Below are 12,212 nucleotides of genomic sequence, written 5' to 3' on the forward strand. Positions count from 1 at the left end.
AGATATTCAAATACCCCTTCCTTCTCCTTTCATTACTAGTAACAGCACAAATGGACATGTGACTCCTATTTTAAGACACTTCTGCACATCTAAAACACCCTCATTCAGATCACATTGTCACAGTGGCTCTCAATGTGCACTCATGGTTTGCACGTTTTGTGTGCCAGAAACTGAATCTGAATCATATAATTTGAAAGACTCAACTTAAACTGTTGTTTATTGTTCTCCTATGCGTTGTTTGTCTGTTTTCTCCTCCCCTCTCCTGTGAATTTTTTTCTTTCTGCTGTTGTCGAGTGCTTTCTTGAAGCGAACCCACAAGAATCTTTGGATTTGTTGGGTTTCTTGTTAGAATTTTGTAAGGTCTTCACCTGATCTTTTTGTAGTTCTCTACACAATGACGTACACTGCCGGTCAGAAGTTTTAGAACAATCTAATTTTTTCCAGTTTTTTGTTGTCATTTCTGTCTTACTGATTATATTTTCTTGTTATTGTAAATGTAAAGTGAAAATCAAAGCATTTTTAAATTTTCGTATATCCCTTTTTGATAATAAAAAGCAAAAACGCCTTGTATTTAAATTTAAATTTTTGTATTTTAAAACGAAAATCAAATAACCACTCTTTTTCTTTGTTTTTCCACTATCCGTTTCAGAACGGAAAAATCCAGTTGCCAAAATATACACAGACCATAATGGCATCATTAGAAAGTTATGTTATACTGTGAATAACAAACTTGCAGACAACAGTGGAATAATTATTCTTTATTCATGAGCATTAGATATCCGTGAACACTAATTTGCTTGATATTTGATATTGCAAAAAAGGACATTGTGATGTTGTAAAGAATAGTGTTGGAGATTAGCCCTTTAACTGATGTTCTCATGTTTGTGAAATTTAAGTTGTGATGGAACTGTTTCATTGCAGAGGAAAAAGAGATGATCGTGTTATTACCTCCGCCAAGGAGGTTATGCGATCGGGTCCGTTTATTTATTTGTCTGTCTGTGGACAGGATTTCTCGGAAACTACTTGTCGGATCTTCATGAAATTTTCACCAGAGGTGGATCTTGGCCCAGGGAAGACTTCATTCAAATTTTGTGTTGATCCAGTTAAGGATCTGGATTCTGGATCCGGATTTAGATTTTCCAACTTCGTATCATCTTCCCTTGGCGGAGGTCAGAAATCTCGGATTGCTCTTGTTAGAAAGTGCAACACCTTTTATTTTATTTTTTATTTTCTAAATTTAATATTTTTATTTCTTCTTTTATTTCATTTTTAAGGTTTGGATATCCTTAAACACTTATTTGAACAGAATATAGATTCTGATATTGTTGTAAAGAATAATGGTGGAGATGTGCACTCATGTTGAAATAAATCCTCATTGTGAAGCAACCCTTACTTGCACTGAATTGGAAATATTTTAGAAAAACACACTGAATTACAAGACTTTGCAGAACAGTGCGCTATTGTAGACTTAACATGCAAGGCTAGAATCACATGATTTTAATAGTAACAGGTCATGATCTAAAGTAGGCCGGTCTGAGGCATGAAAGTCCAGGGCTGAGAATGAGTCCCCGCCTATCACGCAAGCTGTTGTTTCAGAAACTTGTCTTCTGATTCTGTTGTGGCTTTGTGTCTTCTGAGCCTTTTGATGGTGAAGAAAAGTATACTCACTCACACCTTGACTTTCTTTGACATTTCTCTGTGGGAAAGACCTACATTTTAAGTGTTGTGATGGTCTGTCTCTCTTCTATTGTTAATTGAACTTTTCTTTTCTTCGTCATTTTATAGCATCACACTACTTTCTGCAGTACAATAATGTTCATGTAATGCTCTGGAGGGTATGGTGCCATGGTGTGTTCCAACACTACTTTTATACAGAGGGGATTGTAAGTAATCAAGAAAAGTTGGGACACCTGTAGGATTTGGCAGCACCAATTTTCTTTGTGTAGTACCAAAAGAGGAATTGTCAGAATGTCAAGCTGAGACGGTTTACTATATTGTATTTATAATTTGCATCTCAATATCTACTTGTTGCTTTCATGAGTTTAGTTGCTTTTGATTTGGGATTACTACTTTCCAATCAAGCCCCAAAGAGTTGCACACACGCATCCCGTCTCATCTGCTCTTAATTCACTTTGTGAGCGGTCAAACTGCTGCTCCCTCAAACACCAGGTTTCAAGAAAAAGAGCAAATGGTAGAAATGACCAGTGGTAAATAAATACAGTCCTCAGGTTGCCTACCTACTGTAACTATTTTCAGGCAGGGACTGACTGTGTCTGGACTCCAGATGTTCCACCTAAATCAATGATGTCATTTATCTAACAGCTTGCTCCTTTGCTTTCCTTCCATTTTCCTGGATATTTCAATGTTTCTCTTTGAGATGATGCAGATGAGGACCAAAAGAATTCCACTTATGCTGCTATTCAGCCATATGGAAAATGTCTTTTTGTGCTGCGCCTCTAATACTAACACATTGCTACTGGTCTGCTGATGAAAATATCAGTCAGAATGAGTGGTGAGAATTTGGCCCTGAAGGCAACAGAGAGAAGGAAAGAGTGATGGATGAGAAATGAGCACTTTGTCAAGGAGTAAGGTGCCCCAGGTCTGAACCCCTATTATTTACAGGCAGCCCTCTAATCCCTGTCAGAGGACTGACAGCCGGCGAGCTGATCTGAGCAGCACTTCCCTCTCTGCTCTGACCGGGACGACCCGACTCCTCCACAACACAATGTGCCCACTCTCTCTCTCTCTCTTCTATCGCTTTCTTTCTCTCAAGCTCAATTTCTATCGCTCTTGACTTTTCCATCTCTGTCTCTTTCTTTGGCTCTTCTCCTGTTTTCCTCATATTTCAGCCCATTTCCATTTAGCTGCTGCTCACTTCATTGCAATAGTTCTCAAGTTTGTGTCCATATATCCTACTGCATTCTGTGTCATCTAAGGTTCAGCATCATTTCTTTGCTTTTGTTTCCTTCGTTTTAACTTTCATTGATACATTATCTGTGAATTTTTTATGCTTTTATGATTTTGTTATACAAACTAGAACTCCACTCTGGGACTAAATCTCATTTTAAATGCAACCTTTTTGTGTTTCATTCACATTTATCAGTTCCTTTGGTCTTTGTACAATACTCATCTGTATGGAGCTACCACCGCAAAATAAATCAGACTCAGATTAAATGTGTACTGCAACTGGATAGGTCGCACAGTTAGGTTAAAATACTCAATTTGAGTCATTTAGACCTGAGAAAGAGCCAGTTGAGGCTTTTAAGGAATTATGGGAGCAGTATTTTCAGTCCAGTAGTGAATTTTAGTAGAATTAATATCCATTTCAATATATGTGAAAGACAAGACTTAATACATGTAAATCGGTGTATGTGCATCTTTAATAGATGTGCATTAACAAACAAGCATTGGTAAGATGTAATTTATGTTTGATGTTATTTGCAAGTGACTAAAATGACAGAGAGAGTAAGAAAGACAGACATGTATAACAATGAGCAGATCAGTATCAAATCAGTTCAACAGACAATAAATGAAAAGTACATCAAAACAAGCTCTTGTGTCATTCATTGATGGATATTATTTCGAAATATTTATTAAGCAGTGCAAATTTCCAGTGTATTTCTCACTTTTGAGTCTGTCTCTTTCCTTCTCCTTTTGATTCTCTAACTTTCACCCATCTGTTAGTCACAAACGGGCTCAGTCTCTCACGCCCTAAAAGCTCGGACATCCTCCGCTGAAACAATACAGCGGAAGGAAAGAAAAGTTTCAAACCACACATCATTCACGCTGTCGTGTCTGCATCTGTCCTCCATTTTCTGGGCCGATGAAACAGCAGTAGTTAATGCTAACTGCAAGGCCTTACGCGGATGCAAAGCATGCACCATTAGGTGACGTTAGGTAAACCCGTGGTCCGTGCCAGCATTCTGTGTTCTTTTGTCTGTTGAGGTGCATTTAAGAGAGATTTCTCATAATGAAAGCCAGGAGTGAGGCAAAGCTGCTCTGCTTTCACACAGAGAGGATATGAGGCTAATTTTATCAGCTGACTTGAATTCAGTGTTTAATGAGATGGTTGAAGTTCAAAGTGGCTGCTTAAGACAAAGGCTTAACACAGAGAGTGATGACAGAAACAAAGAACTTTAGCAACGCAGATATCTGTTAAGGAACAACTCTGGCTTAGCATTTACTGCTTCCTCTTCTGCAACCCAAACACGAATCTAACATTTGCAAATGCATACAGTATGTTTACATATTGCATAACATGAATATTCACTTTTTTTCTGAGAGTTACATGAGAAAATTGGCACCACTCTCTCATCTTTAAAGTGAAAATGTAAAAAGCTTTTTCAATATAAAGATGGAAAACAGGGGAAATGGCTACCCTGCTTCTGTTCCAACCAAACAAAGAAGTAGCAACATTTAGAAGTAGTAGTAGAAGATTAAGCATGCTAGCTGTTTGCTTGTGTTTCCAGGGCTAATGCTAAGCTAAGCTAAGGTGGTTGTAGTATTAGCGAAAACTATGCAGGCATGTGTCTGTCACTCAGTCACTCATTTCAATAGTGCAATGAAGTCTCTTTCCAGTCATTCATTAAACTGTTTAAAACCTATTTATATGTGTCTAAATTTTACTTTTATTTTTTACCATGAAGGTAATACTTTCCTTCCTTAAAGTCAATTTATGCTTTCCACACACTAATGTAACCGTTAACACAGTACTGCAGCCCAGTCTGTCAGTAGCTGCTGCATGCTGTAAAAATTACTGAATTCATCGTGGGTTTTTCTGTTTTCTTGAATTTGTGCATACTGATGGCCTTGTTGCAGTATAAACAGAGCTCTGTATCTGTGTCCTGTCTGCTTATCGGCCTGCGCACACAGAGGCATAAAGCAAGAATTGGCATTTAAAATAAATTAGATATAACTCTACACCATTGCTTCCTCTAGAATGTGCAGTCTATGTAGGCCCAGCATCTCTGTTTTCCAGCCTCTTCCTGTTCACCGCAGCTCGAGCTCTCCAGCTCACCTACACTACCAGTCAAAGGCTTGAACACACCTTCTCATTCAGTGCTTTTTATTTATTGGTATTATTTTCTACATTGTAAATTAATACTGAAGATTAACAATTTTTTGTTGACAACGTAATTCCAAATGTATTCTTCTATAGTTCTAATGTCTTCAGTATTAATCTACAATGTATAAAATAACTAAATAAAAACCATTTAATGAAAAGGTGTGTCCAAACTTCTGACTGGATTGTGTACAATTCTGCTCAAACATTGTGCTCAAAAGCTAACAGATGTAATGTTGAAGTAAATCAGCCATACATGTTCAAACCAGAAACGAATTCAGGAGAAAAAAAAATAGTACTTCTGTTTGTAATGGGTGAATCCTGGTGAGTCTGAATCTGCATTTTTGAGACAATCATCACCACACTGCAGTTTCATAGTGGAAATGCTGCGCGATGGCACTGACCGCTTCTGTCTTTTATATGTCTACCAACATGTTAGCAAGGAAAAAAACTTTATTTTCACTGGAGGGAGTCTTAAAGTCTCCATTTGAGTATGCAAACCCAAATGTGCATCACATCTCTGCACATGTGCAAGACTAAATCCCAGGACCCCCTCAGCACTGTGCAGGATGTGTCCCAGGAGAAAGAGGGGGACAGCAGGTATGAAAAGTGTGACAGACGGCCTGAACACGAGCTGACCATCTACAACTCGAGTCTTGCATAGCCGGTCAGACTGAAAATCCCCTCATTAAAATCCCCTCAACTCACAGAGAAGCCTTGAAGTCAAACCGTGTTTTGGAAATTTCAAAGCTTCAAAGTCAAGTGGAGTCGGTAATCCTCCTTAGAATGGGAGAATGAATTTACAACACCTTGAGGCGACCAAAAACTGCTGAGGTGATGCATAAAAAAAGCTCCTTCATAGCAGACTACTAGTGTGGGAACATTTTTTGAATATCACATCACTCCTTTTGCAGCTTGTGGCCTTATAATAGACTGTAAACTGCTGTAAAAACATTCTGACTGCATTTACAGGAAAATGAAAGTTTGAAAGTTAAAGCGCAATGATTAGACTAACTTCAAAATAAGCAAGAATATAATTGCAATGAAAACATCAGCAAAATGTAGAAATCACACAATAACTGTAACCCAACAGATGGTAAGTTTGACTTTGCATAAACTAGAAAAAGGACACTTAACTTTGCTTGTTACAGCTTGTGCACTACTTACCGTACAGACAACCAAAATCTCTATAAGCTAATCCTTTAAACTTGGTAAACTTTTTGAGCCATATGTGGGTCTTTGCTTAAACTATGAGTTTCTTGCTTGTGTGCACATGTGTGTGCGGCAGAGTAAAGTCATGGCGGTCTGTGTGCAGACTGGTCCAGTAATTATGTCGTCTTTATATAGCTGTGGTCTGAGACTCCTGGACCGAGCGAAAAACATCTGCTGGCCCCCACAGATGCAGAAATCCCACATGAAGTCAAAGCAGTTGAATAGTCAACAGTTCCTCATGATGGAAGCAGTTGTGAACACTGTTTACCGTGTAATGCAGAATAATTCACGGCTATCCACCTGTGACACTGCCAGCTGAGTAAAGTCAACAGCACACGTGTACAGTTTAAACAGAAACCAAGCTCAACATAATGCCCTTCAAAGTCAGGTATTTAAACTTTTGATCTATGAGACGAGATGCTGTCATCATGTTTTATATCAGTAAGGCTGGCTGTACAATACGTACCAGACAAAAACGTGTGTTTTCCCTGTCAGGTTGCACAACCTTGTAAATGACTCTAGGTTTTGTAACTGAGGGTTCTTGAAAACGGATATTTATAGAAAAGTTGAGTTTCCATTCAGGTCTGTGTTTGTTGTCTAGTGGAAAAGTCTAACACATTTATATTTAGTAAACCACGGCACTCCCAAAAACAACTTTTCGTTCAGTTTTACGTGTATAATTAGCTTTACATGTGCAAATGCATGAGGGCATTTCCACTGACACAGCAGAGGTTGAAGGATAGTTTGCTTAGGATTAAGATATTTTAAAGGCTTTTAAAATTAATCATCCAAGCAGCTAATTATCTGACCAACCAAGAATAAATTTATAACTTTGTCTTTCAATCAGAGATGTGCTTTAAAGGTCCCATATTGTCCCTGTTTTCAGCAAATTACCAATACTTGAAGTCTTACATATCCCCACAGTGTGTATTTCAGTGTTTAAACTCAAAATACTGCAATGATGTTTTAATTTCACACCTCCAAGTTAATAAGAAACCACAAAAAAACACAATAAAAATGGATTTTCATCATATGGGATCTTTAATATCGCCTCATTATTTATCTGTGTCTACTCACCTGCACCTGAACAGATCAATGAAAATAAGACTTTTATTCCACTGAAATATGAAGCGCAACAGTGTAATCTGTAGTTTAGGCAAATTTCAAAAACAGCTCTTTCGTCTCCGTTTGCTTTGCTGTTAATTTCCACTATCTGACCAATCAAAACTTGATTTATAACTCAGCCCTAGGTGTCTTTGTATTCGTAACAGAGATGTCCTTTAAAGTTCTCATATTGTGCCTCTTTTCAGCAAATGAATCCAAGTCTGACATGTCCCAACAATGTGTATTTCAGTGTTTCAGCTCAAAATACAGCAATGATGCTTTTAATTTACACCTCCAAGTAAATGAAAACCACAAAAAGCACAATTAAAATGGATTTTCGCTATAAGGGACCTTTAATATTTACTCTGTAATTGCATGTATCTACTCAACTGCACCTTCACGAACCAATGAAAATAGTCTTAAACTTAAATAAGAAGGTGAATGGTGCAATCTTTACTGCAACATATATTTTTAAAGTAGCTTTTTTTGTCTTTAGTTTCTGCTGCTTGTATCACATTTTAGTGCAGACATTACTGTCAAATTTGTCATGGAATTTTCAGTTCTCCCTTTATTTCTAAGGTGTAAACATAAACTTTCTGTCTTTTTTTCTTGATCTTGCTCATGATCTGGTGAAACTTCTAAAATATAACTGAGAGGAATAAGAGAGTCAACAAATCAGAAGCCTTTAAATGAGGTTTGCCAACAGGATGCAGCTTGAAGAAATATTTCAATGCCGCGCTGAACTTCACGGTTAGAAAAATTCAACATGTGTGTAAATACAGGTAACTTAAGCTGACATTCCGCACATCACTTCAGCCTTGCCGCTCGAATTAAGCCCAGGCTCAGACATGTCTTCTGTTAATGTATTTCACATACTGGCACCGTGCCAGTCTACAGACAGACATTATACAGGGTATCTTTGCATGTGACTGTGTTCGCTTAATGACTTTTTGAGTGCACACGTGCAGTTGGGCGTCTGTGCGTATGAACACGTGTGCTAGGAATCATCAAAACAACACACTTGTCCACAGGTTTAGATTTATATTTCATCTAACAATTAAGGGCCAGCTGTAGAGCTTCTTCTAAGCTCATGAAACAATGTGCCTACACCGAGCTTTCTCAGTGCTTTGTTTGGCTTTCAGCAGGCGAGAGATGACATGTAGTCACAGAGAGGGATTTGGGATGCCGCAAGATCCTGGATGCTCTCAAGATCATGGCTTTTAACAAAAGCTGTCTTTCAGAGCATCTGCATGTAGATCAACAATAAGCAGCCCAGTGAGGTGTATACATTTCAGTTCAGTACGGCTTTGGCTGCAATTCAAACCAAACACTGGCTCCGGTTTCTTTTAGCTCTATATGGACATTGACTGTGAGTTGGAAAAACATAAACATGTTTCTGTTTTGGGCTATGTCTAGGTTGTCAATGGCTTTTCTTGATTGAAAGAGCCCAGCCCACTGTAGGAATGTTTTGTCTCTGAGCATTAATCCTGACTGACCCTATGTCTCAAAAGGCCTAGCCTAGAGTTTCGCATTTTGAAGACCTTCCATGTGCAGTCAACAAGTGGTTCAAGGTGCAAGCTGAGTTACAGATGAGTACACAGAGCAGAGATCTGATCTCTGCTGAGACTTTTCACCAGCTGTTTATCACAATCTCTTCTAGATCCTGCGCATATCCAAAAGATTGACAAGGCTAAATGACTCTGAGGTATTCATGACCCTTAATGCCAGATCTCTTACATGAGCAACTAATCCCCTCAACAGTCATGGATTGAGTCGCTGACATTTTTTCAGGTATTTACCCCTCATTCTGATACTGTCAAGACGAAGTTGGGAATCACAAATTTTCAAAACTTTGAATGGCTTTAAATGTGAAGCCACCATGTTATTATTGAAATGGTTCCTCTGAGAGGTGATTTTCTAACTAGGAAAAGTAAAGCAGAAAAAAATATTACAATCAGTCCAATAGTCCAAGTACCCTTATCTGCTTCAGGGGATTCTTGGAGACATCGTGGCTGAATGGATTTTCTCAAAGTGAAGTGAAGTCGTAAACAGGATTTAGAGCTGAGCACATCCCTGGAGAACCCGCCACAGCTAAAACCACACTGTAAACGTCTGTCTGCTTTACGCAATCACAACTGAAAACCTGCAGGCAGCAGTTTAAATTAAGTCGATATGACAAGGCATTGCTTATTTGCCTTGCAATCCTCATATACTAGTACATATAAGAAGACTACAAAGCTGTAAAAAAACATCCTGACAGCTGCAGTATTTTTCTGTAACCTGCCCTGCTCTGTAAAGTTGGTATAATGAGACAGCCAATTACACAGTGGGTGAAATACATCTTGCACACAGTGGATGTCTCTTTGCTATTGTTTGCATTCAACCATGAAAAATGTTCGTAAACAGCAGTCAGTGGCTGGACACAAAGTTCATATATAGTCTGACCCAGGGCAAGAGTCTTCTCCTCCTACATGAGGCCACCTACAACTGAAGTACAGCCTCAAGTGTTTTTCTTTTATCAATACAAATAATTCCATTCATTTACAAAGTCTCTCAGCAATATCTTCTACTAGTTAAATGTTTTAGCTCTAACAACTAAAATGATTGAATTACTTCATGAGGCATCATTCCTGAGACAGATTAAAAATATAACGTGTAAAAAAATAGGGTAAACGCACAAAAAAAACCATCAAATCAACTTTTCCAGGAGAAATTGCTGAGCAAATTTCTCATCCTGGAACGTGACTGAGCTCTGGTCAGTTCTGGCTTGATAGCTTGAACATTGATGACGAGGTGAATTCCAAAGTTAAAAACATCAGGCAGGAACGCCAGGAATGGAGGAAATGACAGGAACCACCTTACATGTATTCAGTGACGATGACATCAGTGGAATGAACACCACGAAGCATTTGCACCCTCCCTGAAATTTATAAAATGGAGTGCTGCTCTGCTTTGCTGTCATTAGTTAGGCGTTAAAACCATGAAACTTGAGTGCTATTTTACTGATACATGATGTACACAACCACCCAGTTTTGGTTATGTAAAGTTGTGAGTGTCAGCACAGACAGCCAATGGTAATTCAGAGGAAAACATCAGTACTCAGAATAAAGTACAATCTATTATGGGCTTTAATGCAGCTGCACTGAGAATGTTGCAGTAACCTATGATCTTTTAAAGGCAGATTCTGTCATTCCTGAGAAAACTAATTGATATCAAGCATGATTATACAGTTAGCATGTGGCAGGTTTATCAGCTGTCACACTCCAACTGCCTCCTTTCCCCCCATCTCTCTCCCTTTCTTTCTGTCCTGTGCATGAACACAAACTAGCTCAGGACATGCTGGAATTGTGTTGCGTGACTCAGTATGAGTCACTTTGTTCGTTTTCTATTTACAGAGTCAGGACTGTGTACACACACCAAATGGACAGCTAGCGAGTGAGAAGGTATTTGCTGAGTTTGACGACAAGTGTAGTGATTTAGAATCACATACTCCATCTTTAAGGAGCTACAGCTATCCTATGTGCATTTTGCTGACTGACCAGCAGTCACAAGTGGCAACTACACTCATCCATGTGTTAGCTTCTCCCACTTAATCCTGCAGAAGGTTGCAGTTGAAATTGCGCAAGAGGTAGGGTGTGCCCTGGACACATGCATGCTCACACACACCTACAGCCAGCTTAGGATTGCCAATTAGCCTACCACACGTCTTTTGGACATGAACTATGTGAGAAAACCCATGCAGGTACAAGGAAAAAAAATGCAAACTTCACACAAAAAGCAGATCTGAACTCAGAATGTTCTGGGAAGAGGAACTTACGAGCCTGTGGAAAAGTAGTGTAATAGTAGCACGAGTAAAGACAAGTCAACAGACTAACACAGTAATGTCAGTCCTACAGCAATATTTATTGGGAGTTAGCTAATGTTAGCCAACAGAAACTACTGGTCAGGTCCAAGTAAGGCTGGGAATGTACTTTTAGGAGCAATAATTCAATTTGTTTTTGTAATTGACCACCCAAGACCCCAGGGGGCTGTATTTCTTTACCTGAGGCTGACGGCCTGGGCTCACATGAAGGCGTTTAACGGATTGCATGATTTGATTCAGGTGTTGTTGGACAGAAACACAGAGGCACACAGTTTTCGACTGTGCTCACTTTCCTTGTGTTTTATTGTTTTATTTATGACCAAGTTTAAGTTACGGGTGAAGATCAACAATAAAGAATTTGGATTATTTTGACGCTTATGACGAATCCGTTTATTTATTTTCAAAGATGAGTACACGTCAAAACTCTCGAACAGCTATCCACAACCAGTAGGGCTAAGTATAGCACATAGCCACTACAGTACTGAATTGAATAAAAATGGATTTTATGAATTCAGCTTTTTTTTCTATGATCAATCTTTTGTTCTTTTTTCTTTTTCAAGTTCTGTGGTTCCACATGAAAGAATTTTTACTGTTGAGTTAAGCCTACAGGGGCTTAAGTGTACTCTTAAAAAATAAATAACTTCATCCATACTGTGCTGGACCTTCCAGTGTGATGTAAGCCCAGTATCACACGCTGCATTTTAATCTGTTCTGCCTCATGTTAAGCACACCAGTATGTGTGACGTTGGAGCTTTTCTCCACAGCCGTCCAGAGTGCACAGTAAATGGATCATAAATTTAAAAATAGTTGGCAATGTATTTTCCCTGCTCCGCTGTGGATTGTTTCTCAGAAAAGTAATAAAGCAAATAATGTGTCGGGAGCACCAGCAGAACCTGTATGATTCCGAAACACAGCCCATGGAAAAATACATTTTGAGGGTTTCCTTTATTATTTAACACCTGTTTGAGTTAC

At 38.7% G+C, this 12,212-nt stretch overlaps 1 protein-coding gene across 2 annotated transcripts in view; it reads right to left on the minus strand.

The window, feature by feature from the left end:
• Window positions 1–12,212, minus strand: part of ccn4a (cellular communication network factor 4a) — a 34,770-nt gene that overhangs the window by 8,483 nt on the left and 14,075 nt on the right. The window lies entirely within an intron of this gene.

This window comes from Acanthochromis polyacanthus, chromosome 11 (genome assembly GCF_021347895.1).
Source record: "Acanthochromis polyacanthus isolate Apoly-LR-REF ecotype Palm Island chromosome 11, KAUST_Apoly_ChrSc, whole genome shotgun sequence".
Classification (NCBI taxonomy): Eukaryota; Metazoa; Chordata; class Actinopteri; family Pomacentridae; genus Acanthochromis; species Acanthochromis polyacanthus.